We start from the raw sequence: 14108 nt of genomic DNA on the forward strand, positions 1-14108 counted from the left end.
CCTTGACAAGGCCATTGGTCCTATGGTTGGGGATGGATTTGGAAACCAGTCTGTTCAAGTAAGGATGACGTGGCGGCGGCGGCATCCTCGTGGTGGACCTGTGTCCTCGGGCTCCGCCGTTGCGGCAGCGTTTACTCCAGCGTCGGCGCGGAGCTTGGGAGGTAGTCCAGGAGCGGATGCAGATTGTGGTCTGCATCGACGACATCTGGAAGACGGAACATGTGCTGGGTTCGTGGTTCGTGGATGGCAGGTATGGTTTCCTTCCACGACGTCTTAGTCGCGGTGGGGTGTCAGATCTGGAGTTCGATGGCGTGTCCGGGGTGTTGCCCCGATCTGATTCGTTCAACAGTAAGGGCTTCACTTTTGGTGAGCCACCTTGGAGGTCCGCAAAGCTGCATATCAGCGATGGAGCCGCGTCGAGCTCGGGTGAGGAGGTGATCCATCATTCTTTTCTTTGGTGGCTGTTGTCGTGGTGCCGGAGGCAGGTGATGGGCGTTGGTGTCAAGCTCAGAGATGTTCTGCTATCTTTTCAGTTTTGTCATGTCGGTCCTTACGTGACTTGTACTTTAATCTTTATGATATGAATGAGACACGTATTACCATGCAAAAAAAGAGCCGACCGCTACGATCTCAATCTCTTTTTTTCCTCCGAAAAACCTGGAGCTCTCGTTTAGAGGCGACTAGGGTTTGAGGGTGGATCCTGGCGGCGCACGCCGATCTCCATCGGTGGGGCGACAGTGAGACTGATCGAGGGATGTCAGCGTCCACGGATCGCAGCAGGGAGGAAAGGCCCTTGTTGCCAGGGGCGGCTAGGGCAAAGTTAGCGGAGGCCATGGGAAAGCTTGAGATCTCAGAAGAGGAAGCTACACCGCTGGTGCTCGACGATCATGAGGAAGAAGTCAGGGAGAAGTGGATGTTGGCTGGGAAGGTCCTTCACCGAAACACTCTCCATATCCAAACTATCTCCAATGCACTTCATCTGGCATGGGGCAACCCTAAAGGGCTGCTCTTTAATCCTGTTGGGGAAAACATGTTTGTGGCTGAATTTGCGACACAAAGAGATGGAGATTGTGTGTGGGAAGGAGCTCCATGGCATGTGAGTAAAAATGCAGTGATCCTTTCAGAGTTTGATGAATGCATGAGGCCGTCGGAGTTGAGGTTTGACAAGCTCCAGTTGTGGGCTAGGGTTATTAATCTCCCCTTTAATCTGAGGAATGATAAATGGAGCGCGGAGATTGCAAAGCAAATTGATGGGCAGGCTACTTCGGTGCAGTTTGATCAAGCAGCAGGATACCTAAGGGCAAGAGTGACTATTGATGTTGATAAACCCTTGAGGAGATGGATTTTGATTGAATCAAAGAGGCGGAAATGTATGGGCCTGTATGACATACAATACGAGAATGTCCCTCATTTCTGTTTCTCATGTGGATGGCTGAGCCATTCAGATCTTCATTGTCCAACGCCGGGTGTCAGAGATGCAAATGGCGAACTGCCATTTGGGAAGGGTTTGCGTGCCCCTGAAGAGTGGAGGAAAACAACGTCGAGTGAGAGTTCGTCGAGGGGGCAAACAAGAACACAGAGTAACAGAGCTGAAACTCGCAACTCCATGTCGGCGGCAGACAAAGGGACGGAGGTTAACTCTCCAGTAAAATCTAGAGATTATCAAAATAAGAGGAAAGGAGGACCTCATGGTCCCAAGCAGGTGTACCGGAAGGTCGAGATGCCGCTGTTGATGAATTATGAACATGTAGTAGATGAGGATGCTGACCTAAAGGGTTCAGTTAGCGGACAACTTTCAGAGAGAGGTTCAAACTCTGTGGATGGTGAGATCAGGGAACCAAAAAAGAAGAAACCAACACCAACAAATTCGGATAGTTCGGCAGCGACTGCTAGACAGCCCTGCCGGGGACAATGAGTTGCCTCAGCTGGAACTGCCGGGGGCTTGGGAACCCCGGGGCAGTTCGTGAGCTTCGCAGCATTGTGAAGCAAGAAGGTCCCGGTCTCCTGTTTTTGATGGAGACCAAATTTCGGCAGTAAGAGTGGAAAGACTGCAGAGCCACCTTGGTTTTGCGGGTTGTTTCGCAGTAGACATCGTGGGTCTCAGTGGAAGGATCGGCTTGTTTTGGTCTCAAGACTTTGATGTTGAGCTAAAGAATTATAGTTCCTGTCATATTGATGTTATGGTCAGGCGAAAGGGTGGTGATGGGAGGACTTGGCGAGTGACATGGTTCTATGGAGCGCCACGAGCCAAGGACAGGCATCATAGTTGGCGTTTTTTGAGGACACTGTTTGAAATCCAACATGAGGCTTGTATGTGCATTGGTGATTTCAATGAAACCTTATTTGGCTCAGAACACTTTTCTGTGTCACCACGTCCGGAATGGCAGATGCGGGCATTTCGGGAAGTGACGGATCATTGCTCACTCACGGGTCTCGAATGGTCGGGGTGGAGTATACTTGGGATAATAGGCAACCGGGAAGAGCGAATGTGAAAGCGCGGCTTGATAGGGACCTTGGAAATCTGTCCTTCATAAATATGTTTGAATATATCAAGGTCATCATATTGTTGCAACGGAATCAGACCAGAGCTTTGTCTTTGTGGATGTCCGTGAGCATTTTGTTTCGTCAGTTCCTAGAGGGCCGAAGCCTTTCAGGTATGAGGATGTTTGGCAGACGCACATCGACTATGATAAGTTGGTTATTGACAATTGGCAGTGAGGTGCGGGAGGCCAGGGCTTACAGAGCATTGCTCAAGCTCTCAACGCGTTGCAAGGAAACTTGTCGGCGTGGGGGCGCGGGAGTTTGGGTCCCTGTCGCGAAAAGTTCGTAAATTGCGTGAGAAACTTCCGTTGGCAGGGGGCCGACGGAGGAAGAGTGAGCAGTTACAAAACAACTGCGGCTGGCTCTGAAACAAGAAGAGATTTGGGTCAGGTAGAGATCTCGAGTCTCATGGCTCCATGAGGGTGATAGAAATTGTTGGGGAACGTAGTAATTTCAAAAAATTTCCTACGCACACGCAAGATCATGTGATGCATAGCAACGAGATGGGAGAGTGTTGTCTACGTACCCAACGCAGACCGACCGCGGAAGCGCTGACACGACGTAGAGGAAGTAGTCGTACGTCTTCACGATCCAACCGATCAAGCACCAAAACTACGGTACCTCCGAGTTCGAGCACACGTTCAGCTCGATGACGATCCCCGGACTCCGATCCAGCAAAGTGTCGGGGAAGAGTTCCGTCAGCACGACGGCGTGGTGACGATCTTGATGAACTACAGCAGCAGGGCTTCGCCTAAACTCCGCTACAGTATTATCGAGGAATATGGTGGCAGGGGGCACCGCACACGGCTAAGGAATAGATCACGTGGATCAACTTGTGTGTCTAGAGGTGTCCCCTGCCTCCGTATATAAAGGAGCCAAGGGGGAGGGCTGGCCGGCCAAGGAGGAGGGCACAGGAGAGTCCTACTCCCTCTGGGAGTAGGATCCCCCCCCCCAATCCTAGTCCAACTAGGATTCCTCGGAGGGGGAAAAAAGGAGGAGGGGGCCGGCCACCTCTCCTAGTCCTAATAGGACTAGGGGAAGGGGGAGGCGTGCAGCCCATCCAGGGCAGCCCCTTCTCTTTTCCACTAAGGCCCACTATGGCCCATATAGTTCCCGGGGGGTTCCGGTAACCCTCCCGGTATTCCGGTAAAATCCCGATTTCACCCGGAACACTTCCGATATCCAAACATAGGCTTCCAATATATCAATCTTTATGTCTCAACCATTTCGAGACTCCTCGTCATGTCCATGATCACATCCGGGACTCCGAACAACCTTCGGTACATCAAAATGTATAAACTCATAATATAACTGTCATCGTAACCTTAAGCGTGCGGACCCTATGGGTTCGAGAACAATGTAGACATGACCGAGACATGTTTCCGGTCAATAACCAATAGCGGGACCTGGATGCCCATATTGGCTCCTACATATTCTACGAAGATCTTTATCGGTCAGACCGCATAACAACATACGTTGTTCCCTTTGTCATTGGTATGTTACTTGCCCGAGATTCCATCGTCGGTATCCAATACCTAGTTCAATCTCGTTACTGGTAAGTCTCTTTACTCGTTCTGTAATACATCATCCCGCAACTAACTCATTTAGTTGCAATGCTTGCAAGGCTTAAGTGATGTGTATTACCGAGAGGGCCCAGAGATACCTCTCCGACAATCGGAGTGACAAATCCTAATCTCGAAATACGCCAACCCAACATCTACCTTTGGAGACACCTGTAATGCTCCTTTATAATCACCCAGTTACGTTGTGACGTTTGGTAGCACCCAAAGTGTTCCTCCGGCAAACGGGAGTTGCATAATCTCATAGTCATAGGAACATGTATAAGTCATGAAGAAAAGCAATAGCAACATACTAAACGATCGGGTGCTAAGCTAATGGAATGGGTCATGTCAATCAGATCATTCAACTAATGATGTGACCTCGTTAATCAAATAACAACTCATTGTTCATGGTTAGGAAACATAACCATCTTTGATTAATGAGCTAGTCAAGTAGAGGTATACTAGTGACACTTTGTTTGTCTATGTATTCACACATGTATTATGTTTCCGGTTAATACAATTCTAGCATGAATAATAAACATTTATCATGATTATAAGGAAATAAATAATAACTTTATTATTGCCTCTAGGGCATATTTCCTTCAGAAATACAGGCTATTCTCAGGCTCAAGCTGCTCAACGGAAGCGCATGGATAAAATTGAGCATCTCGAGCGGGCAGATGGCTCAAAGTGTGCAGATGTGGAAGAGGATCGAGCTGAAGTTCAGGCTTTTTACCAAGCTCTGTACACATCGCAGGGATTCCAGCAAATGGATGAATTACTAGACTTTGTTCCTAATCATGTTACGAACACTGTGAACCAGGAGCTGCAGAAACTATATACTGAGAAAGAAATTAAAGTTGCTCTGTTTCAAATGGCGCCATCAAAGTCACCAGGGGTGGATGGGTTTACTGACGGGTTTTATCAACACAATTGGAACTTGTTGAAAGATGAGGTTGTACCGGTAGTTTTGGACTTTCTGAATGGAGGTGAGCTCCCAGAGGGTATGAATGATACTTCTATAACTTTGATCCCAAAGGTACGGTTCCCTCAGAAAATCTCTCAATACCATCCAATATCTCTATGTCCGGTTTTGTATAAAATCGCAGCAAAGGCTATTGCCAATCGGGTCAGAGTTTGTTTGGATGAGATCATTGGAGAAGAACAAAGTGCTTTTGTCCCCGGCCTCTTGATCACTGACAATGTTTTAATTGCCCATGAGAGTGTGCATGCTATGAAGCGAATGAAGAAAGGGGCAATGCAGTTTGTGCGGTGAAGTTGGACATGATGAGTGGAACTATCTTGAGGCAATCATGCTGCAGCTGGGTTTTGGTGCAGAGTTCGTGTGACTGATTTTGAAATGTGTGATTTCGGTCCAGTTTTCAGTACGTGTCAATGGTGAGCTGCTGCCTTTCTTCACTCCATCATCTGGATTGCGGCAAGGTGATCCAATATCATCATACTTGTTTCTACTTTGTGCTGAAGGTTTCACCTCTTTGCTGAATCATTTTGGTGGAACACGAGATAATAAAGGGATAAGGGTGAGTTATCGGTCTCCATGGATTAATCACTTATTATTTGCAGACGATAGTCTCATTTTTATGCAAGCTCAAGTGCAGAGTGCTCACCGTTTGAATGAAATCTTGCGGATCCATGGCAAGTGTTTGGGACAGGCAGTGAATAAGGATAAAAATTCAATCTATTTTAGTCCAAACACTTTGGCTCCGGTCCGGCAAGCTTTAAAGCAAATTCTTGGAATAAATGTGGAGGCATTCAGTGAGCGGTATTTGGCGCTGCCTACAGCTGTTGGGAGGATAACTAGTGGGACCTTTGATCATATTGGAGAAAGAATGAGGAGTAAACTCCAAGGGGGGTCCGAGAGAATGATCTCTTGTGCAGGAAGAGAGGTACGAATAAAATCTATAGCTCAAGCAATACCTACTTTCAGCATGAGTTGTTTCAAACTGGCAAAGAAAGTTTGCTCGAGTTTGACCGCTTCTATGGCAAAGTATAGGTGGAGTAGCTCTCTCGATCGGCGTTCAATGCACTGGATGAGTTGGGAGGCTCTCACACAACCAAAACTCAGAGGAGGGATGGGGTTCCCAGACTTGGAATTGTTCAATATAGCACTCCTTGGTAAACATGGTTGGAGGTTGATGACTGAACCAAACTCTCTGTGTTCTAGAGTGTTAAAAGGACGATACTTCCCTTCTTGTGATTTTATGCAAGCAAGTGCGCCCAAGACTTTTTCGGCGACTTGGCTAGCGATCATTGCTGGGAGGAAAGCTCTGAAGGCTGGGCTGATCAAGCGTGTTGGCAGCGGTACAATGGTGTCTATTTGGGAAGATAAATGGATCCCGGAAACACTTACAATGACCCATGTAGCCCGCCTGGGAGATGCACAAATCAGCTGGGTTGCTGATCTGATTGATGATGAGAATTGGACGTGGAAAGCTGATATTGTCAGGCAATCTTTTATACCTCCGGATGCTGATGCAATCCTTAATATACCATTGAGAACGGGAGGTGGAGAAGATTTTATATCATGGGTGTTGGGGAACGTAGTAATTTCAAAATTTTCCTACGCACACGCAAGATCATGGTGATGCATAGCAACGAGAGGGGAGAGTGTTGTCTACGTACCAACGCAGACCGACTGCGGAAGCGATCACACAACGTAGAGGAAGTAGTCGTACGTCTTCCCGATCCGACCGATCCAAGCACGGTTACTCCGGCACCTCCGAGTTCTTAGCACACATACAGCTCGATGACGATCCCCGGGCTCCGATCCAGCAAAGCGTCGGGGAAGAGTTCCGTCAGCATGACGGCGTGGTGACGATCTTGATGTTCTACCAACGCAGGGCTTCGCCAAAGCACTACAACGATATGATCGAGGTGGAATATGGTGGCAGGGGGCACCGCACACGGCTAAGGAACGATCTCAAGGATCAACTTGTGTGTCTAGAGGTGCCCCCTGCCCCCGTATATAAAGGATCCAAGGGGGAGGGGCTGGCCGGCCAAGGGAGGCGCGCCAGGAGAGTCCTACTCCCTCTGGGAGTAGGATTCCCCCCCAATCCTAGTTGGAATAGGATTCATCAAGGGGGGGAAAGAGAGAGAGGGGGGCCGGCCACCTCTCCTAGTCCTAATAGGACTAGGGGAGGGGGGAGGCGCGCGGCCACCTTGGGCTGCCCCTTTCTCCTTTCCCCTAAAGCCCACTAAGGCCCATATGACTCCCGGGGGGTTCCGGTAACCTCCCGGTACTCCGGTAAAATCCCGATTTCACCCGGAACACTTCCGATGTCCAAACATAGGCTTCCAATATATCAATCTTTATGTATCGACCATTTCGAGACTCCTCGTCATGTCCGTGATCACATCCGGGACTCCGAACAACCTTCGGTACATCAAAATGCATAAACTCATAATAAATGTCATCGTAACGTTAAGCGTGCGGACCCTACGGTTCGAGAACAATGTAGACATGACCGAGACACATCTCCGGTCAATAACCAATAGCAGGACCTGGATGCCCATATTGGTTCCTACATATTCTACGAAGATCTTTATCGGTCAGACCGCATAACAGCATATGTTGTTCCCTTTGTCATCGGTATGTTACTTGCCCGAGATTCGATCGTCGGTATCCAATACCTAGTTCAATCTCGTTACTGGCAAGTCTCTTTACTCGTTCTGTAATACATCATCTCGCAACAAACTCATTAGTTGTAATGCTTGCAAGGCTTATGTGATGTGCATTACCGAGAGGGCCCAGAGATACCTCTCCGACAATCGGAGTGACAAATCCTATTCTCGAAATACGCCAACCCAACATCTACCATTGGAGACACCTGTAGAGCTCCTTTATAATCACCCAGTTACGTTGTGACGTTTGGTAGCACACAAAGTGTTCCTCCGGCAAACGGGAGTTGCATAATCTCATAGTCATAGGAACATGTATAAGTTATGAAGAAAGCAATAGCAACATACTAAACGATCGGGTGCTAAGTTAATGGAATGGGTCATGTCAATCAGATCATTCAACTAATGATGTGACCTCGTTAATCAAATAACAACTCTTTGTTCATGGTTAGGAAACATAACCATCTTTGATTAACGAGCTAGTCAAGTAGAGGCATACTAGTGACACTCTGTTTGTCTATGTATTCACACATGTATTATGTTTCCGGTTAATACAATTCTAGCATGAATAATAAACATTTATCATGATATAAGGAAATAAATAATAACTTTATTATTGTCTCTAGGGCATATTTCCTTCAGTCTCCCACTTGCACTAGAGTCAATAATCTAGATTACACTATAATGATTCTAACACCCATGGAGCCTTGGTGCTGATCATGTTTTGCTCGTGGAAGAGGCTTAGTCAACGGGTCTGCAACATTCAGATCTGTATGTATCTTGCAAATCTCTATGTCTCCCACCTGGACTAGATCCCGGATGGAATTGAAGCGTCTCTTGATGTGTTTGGTCCTTTTGTGAAATCTGGATTCCTTCGCCAAGGCAATTGCACCAGTATTGTCACAAAAGAATTTCATTGGACCCGATGCACTAGGTATGACACCTAGATCGGATATGAACTCCTTCATCCAGACTCCTTCGTTCGCTGCTTCCAAAGCAGCTATGTACTCCGCTTCACATGTAGATCCCGCTACGACGCTTTGTTTAGAACTGCACCAACTGACAGCTCCACCGTTTAAAGTAAACACGTATCCGGTTTGCGATTTAGAATCGTCCGGATCAGTGTCAAAGCTTGCATCAACGTAACCTCTTACAGTGAGCTCTTTGTCACCTCCATATATGAGAAACATATCCTTAGTCCTTTTCAAGTATTTCAGGATGTTCTTGACCGCTGTCTAGTGATCCACTCCTGGATTACTTTGGTACCTCCCTGCTAAACTAATAGCAAGGCACACATCAGGTCTGGTACACAGCATTGCATACATGATAGAGCCTATGGCTGAAGCATAGGGAACATCTTTCATTTTCTCTCTATCTTCTGTAGTGGTCGGGCATTGAGTCTGACTTAACTTCACACCTTGTAACACAGGCAAGAACCCTTTCTTTGCTTGATCCATTTTGAACTTCTTCAAATCTTGTCAAGGTATGTGCTTTGTGAAAGTCCAATTAAGCGTCTTGATCTATCTCTATAGATCTTTATGCCTAATATGTAAGCAGCTTCACCGAGGTCTTCCATTGAAAAACTTTTATTCAAGTATCCCTTTATGCTATCCAGAAATTCTATATCATTTCCAATCAGTAATATGTCATCCACATATAATATCAGAAATGCTACAGAGCTCCCACTCACTTTCTTGTAAATACAGGCTTCTCCGAAAGTCTGTATAAAACCAAATGCTTTGATCACACTATCAAAGCGTTTATTCCAACTCCGAGAGGCTTGCACCAGTCCATAAATGGATCGCTGGAGCTTGCACACTTTGTTAGCTCCCTTTGGATCGACAAAACCTTCCGGTTGCATCATATACAACTCTTCTTCCAAAAATCCATTCAGGAATGCAGTTTTGACATCCATCTTCCAAATTTCATAATCATAAAATGCGGCAATTGCTAACATGATTCGGACAGACTTAAGCATCGCTACGGGTGAGAAGGTCTCATCGTAGTCAACCCCTTGAACTTGTCGAAAACCTTTTGCGACAAGTCGAGCTTTGTAGACAGTAACATTACCATCAGCGTCAGTCTTCTTCTTGAAGATCCATTTATTCTCAATTGCTTGCCGATCATCAGGCAAGTCAACCAAAGTCCATACTTTGTTCTCATACATGGATCCCATCTTAGATTTCATGGCTTCAAGCCACTTTGCGGAATCTGGGCTCACCATCGCTTCTTCATAGTTCATAGGTTCATCATGATCTAGTAGCATGATTTCCATAACTGGATTACCGTACCACTCTGGTGCGGATCTCACTCTGGTTGATCTACGAGGTTCAGTAGTTTCTTGTTCTGAAGTTTCATGATCATTATCATTAACTTCCTCACTTATTGGTTTAGGTATCGCAGAAACAGTTTTATGTGATGTACTACTTTCCAATAAGGGAGCAGGTACAGTTACCTCGTCAAGTTCTACTTTCCTCCCACTCACTTCTTTCGAGAGAAACTCCTTCTCTAGAAAGGATCCATTCTTAGCAACGAATGTTTTGCCTTCGGATTTGTGATAGAAGGTGTACCCAACAGTCTCCTTTGGGTATCCTATGAAGACACATTTCTCCGATTTGGGTTCGAGCTTATCAGGTTGAAGCTTTTTCACATAAGCATCGCAGCCCCAAACTTTAAGAAACGACAACTTTGGTTTCTTGCCAAACCACAGTTCATAAGGCGTCGTCTCAACAGATTTTGATGGTTCCCTATTTAACGTGAATGTGGCCGTCTCTAAAGCATAACCCCAAAACGATAGCGGTAAATCAGTAAGAGACATCATAGATCGCACCATATCCAGTAAAGTACGATTACGACGTTCGGACACACCATTACGCTGTGGTGTTCCGGGTGGCGTGAGTTGCGAAACTATTCCACAAATTTTCAAATGTACACCAAACTCATAACTCAAATATTCTCCTCCACGATCAGATCGTAGAAACTTTATTTTCTTGTTACGATGATTTTCAACTTCACTGTGAATTTTTTTGAACTTTTCAAATGTTTCAGACTTGTGTTTCATTAAGTAGATATACCCATATCTGCTTAAGTCATCTGTGAAGGTGAGAAAATAACGATATCCGCCACGAGCCTCAATATTCATCGGACCACATACATCGGTATGTATGATTTCCAACAAATCTGTTGCTCTCTCTATAGTACCGGAGAACGGCGTTTTAGTCATCTTGCCCATGAGGCACAGTTCGCAAGTACCAAGTGATTCATAATCAAGTGGTTCCAAAAGTCCATCAATATGGAGTTTCTTCATGGGCTTTACACCGATATGACCTAAACGACAGTGCCACAAATAAGTTGCACTTTCATTATCAACTCTGCATCTTTTGGCTTCAACATTATGAATATGTGTATCACTACTGTCGAGATTCATCAAAAATAGACCACTCTTCAAAGGTGCATGGCCATAAAAGATATTACTCATATAAATAGAACAACCATTATTCTCTGATATAAATGAATAACCGTCTCGCATCAAACAAGATCCAGATATAATGTTCATGCTCAACGCTGGCACCAAATAACAATTATTTAGGTCTAATATTAATCCCGAAGGTAGATGTAGAGGTAGCGTGCCGACCGCGATCACATCGACTTTGGAACCGTTTCCCACGCGCATCATCACCTCGTCCTTTGCCAGTGTCCGCTTATTCCATAGTCCCTGTTTCGTGTTGCAAATATTAGCAACAGAACCAGTATCAAATACCCAGGTGCTACTGCGGGCTCTAGTAAGGTACACATCAATAACATGTATATCACATATACCTTTGTTCACCTTGCCATCCTTCTTATCCGTCAAATACTTGGGGCAGTTCCGCTTCCAGTGACCAGTCTGCTTGCAGTAGAAGCACTCAGTTTCAAGCTTAGGTCCAGACTTGGGTTTCTTCTCCTGAGCAGCAACTTGCTTGCCGTTCTTCTTGAAGTTCCCCTTCTTCTTCCCTTTGCCCTTTTTATTGAAACTAGTGGTCTTGTTAACCATCAACACTTGATGCTCCTTTTTGATTTCTACCTCCGCAGTTTCAGCATTGCGAAGAGCTCGGGAATAGTCTTGTTCATCCCTTGCATATTATAGTTCATCACGAAGCTCTTGTAGCTTGGTGGCAGTGATTGGAGAATTCTGTCAATGACGCAATCATCTGGAAGATTAACTCCCATCTGAATCAAGTGATTATTGTACCCAGACATTTTGAGTATATGCTCACTGATAAAACTGTTCTCCTCCATCTTGCAGCTATAGAACTTATTGGAGACTTCATATCTCTCAATCCGGGCATTTGCTTGAAATATTAATTTCAACTCCTGGAACATCTCATATGCTCCATGACGTTCAAAACGTCGTTGAAGTCCTGATTCTAAGCCGTAAAGCATGGCACACTGAACTATCGAGTAGTCATCAGCTTTGCTCTGCCAGACGTTCATAACATCTGGTGTTGCTCCAGCAGCAGGCCTGGCACCCAGCGGTGCTTCCAGGACGTGATTCTTCTGAGCAGCAATGAGGATAATCCTCAAGTTACGGACCCAGTCCGTGTAATTGCTGCCATCATCTTTCAACTTTGCTTTCTCAAGGAACGCATTATAATTCAACGGAACAACAGCACGAGCCATCTATCTACAATCAACATAAACAAGCAAGATACTATCAGGTACTAAGTTCATGATAAGTTTAAGTTCAATTAATCAAATTACTTAGGAACTCCCACTTAGATAGACATCCCTCTAATCCTCTAAGTGATCACGTGATCCAAATCACCTAAACCATATCCGATCATCACGTGAGATGGAGTAGTTTTCAATGGTGAACATCGTTATGTTGATCATATCTACTATATGATTCACGCTCGACCTTTCGGTCTCTATGTTCCGAGGCCATATCTGCATATGCTAGGCTCGTCAAGTTTAACCTGAGTATTCTGCGTGTGCAAAAACTGGCTTGCACCCGTTGTAGATGGACGTAGAGCTTATCACACCCGATCTTCACGTGGTGTCTGGGCACGACGAACTTTGGCAACGGTGCATACTCAGGGAGAACACTTCTTGATAATTTAGTGAGAGATCATCTTATAATGCTACCGTCAATCAAAGCAAGATAAGATGCATAAAAGGATAAACATCACATGCAATCAATATAAGTGATATGATATGGCCATCATCATCATGTGCTTGTGATCTCCATCTCCGAAGCACCGTCATGATCACCATCGTCACCGGCGTGACACTTGATCTCCATCGTAGCATCATTGTCGTCTCGCCAATCTTATGCTTTCACGACTATCGCTACCGCTTAGTGATAAAGTAAAGCATTACATCGCGATTGCATTGCATACAATAAAGCGACAACCATATGGCTCCTGCCAGTTGCCGATAACTTGGTTACAAAACATGATCATCTCATACAATAAAATTTAGCATCATGCCTTGACCATATCACATCACAACATGCCCTGCAAAAACAAGTTAGACGTCCTCTACTTTGTTGTTGCAAGTTTTACATGACTGCTACGGGCTTAAGCAAGAACCAATCTCACCTACGCATCAAAACCACAACGATAGTTTGTCAAATAGACTCCGTTTTAACCTTCGCAAGGACCGGGCGCAGCCACACTTGGTTCAACTAAAGTTGGAGAGACAGTTGCCCGCAAGCCACCTGTGTGCAAAGCACATCGGGGGAACCGGTCTCGCGTAAGCGTACGCGTAATGTTGGTCTGGGTCGTCTCGTCCAACAATACCGCTGAACCAAAGTATGACATGCTGGTAGGCAGTATGACTTATATCGCCCACAACTCACTTGTGTTCTACTCGTGCAAATCACATCAAACCATAAAACCTGGCTCTAATACCACTGTTGGGGAACGTAGTAATTTCAAAATTTTCCTACGCACACGCAAGATCATGGTGATGCATAGCAACGAGAGGGGAGAGTGTTGTCTACATACCAACGCAGACCGACTGCGGAAGCGATCACACAACGTAGAGGAAGTAGTCGTACGTCTTCCCGATCCGACCAATCCAAGCACCGTTACTCCGGCACCTCCGAGTTCTTAGCACACGTACAGCTCGATGACGATCCCCGGGCTCCGATCCAGCAAAGCGTCAGGGAAGAGTTCCGTCAGCACGACGGCGTGGTGACGATCTTGATGTTCTACCAACGCAGGGCTTCGCCTAAGCACTACAACGATATGATCGAGGTGGAATATGGTGGCAGGGGGCACCGCACACGGCTAAAGAACGATCTCAAGGATCAACTTGTGTGTCTAGAGGTGCCCCCTGCCCCCGTATATAAAGGATCCAAGGGGGAGGGGCTGGCCGGCCAAG

The 14108-nt window shown here is 46.0% G+C and overlaps 1 pseudogene; it reads left to right on the forward strand.

Annotated features, from left to right (window-relative positions):
* The first annotated feature begins 832 nt into the window (after window positions 1–832).
* LOC119356974 overlaps window positions 833–14108 on the forward strand; it is a 15724-nt pseudogene continuing 2448 nt past the window's right edge.

Source organism: Triticum dicoccoides, chromosome 1A (genome assembly GCF_002162155.2).
Source record: "Triticum dicoccoides isolate Atlit2015 ecotype Zavitan chromosome 1A, WEW_v2.0, whole genome shotgun sequence".
Taxonomy (NCBI): domain Eukaryota; kingdom Viridiplantae; phylum Streptophyta; class Magnoliopsida; order Poales; family Poaceae; genus Triticum; species Triticum dicoccoides.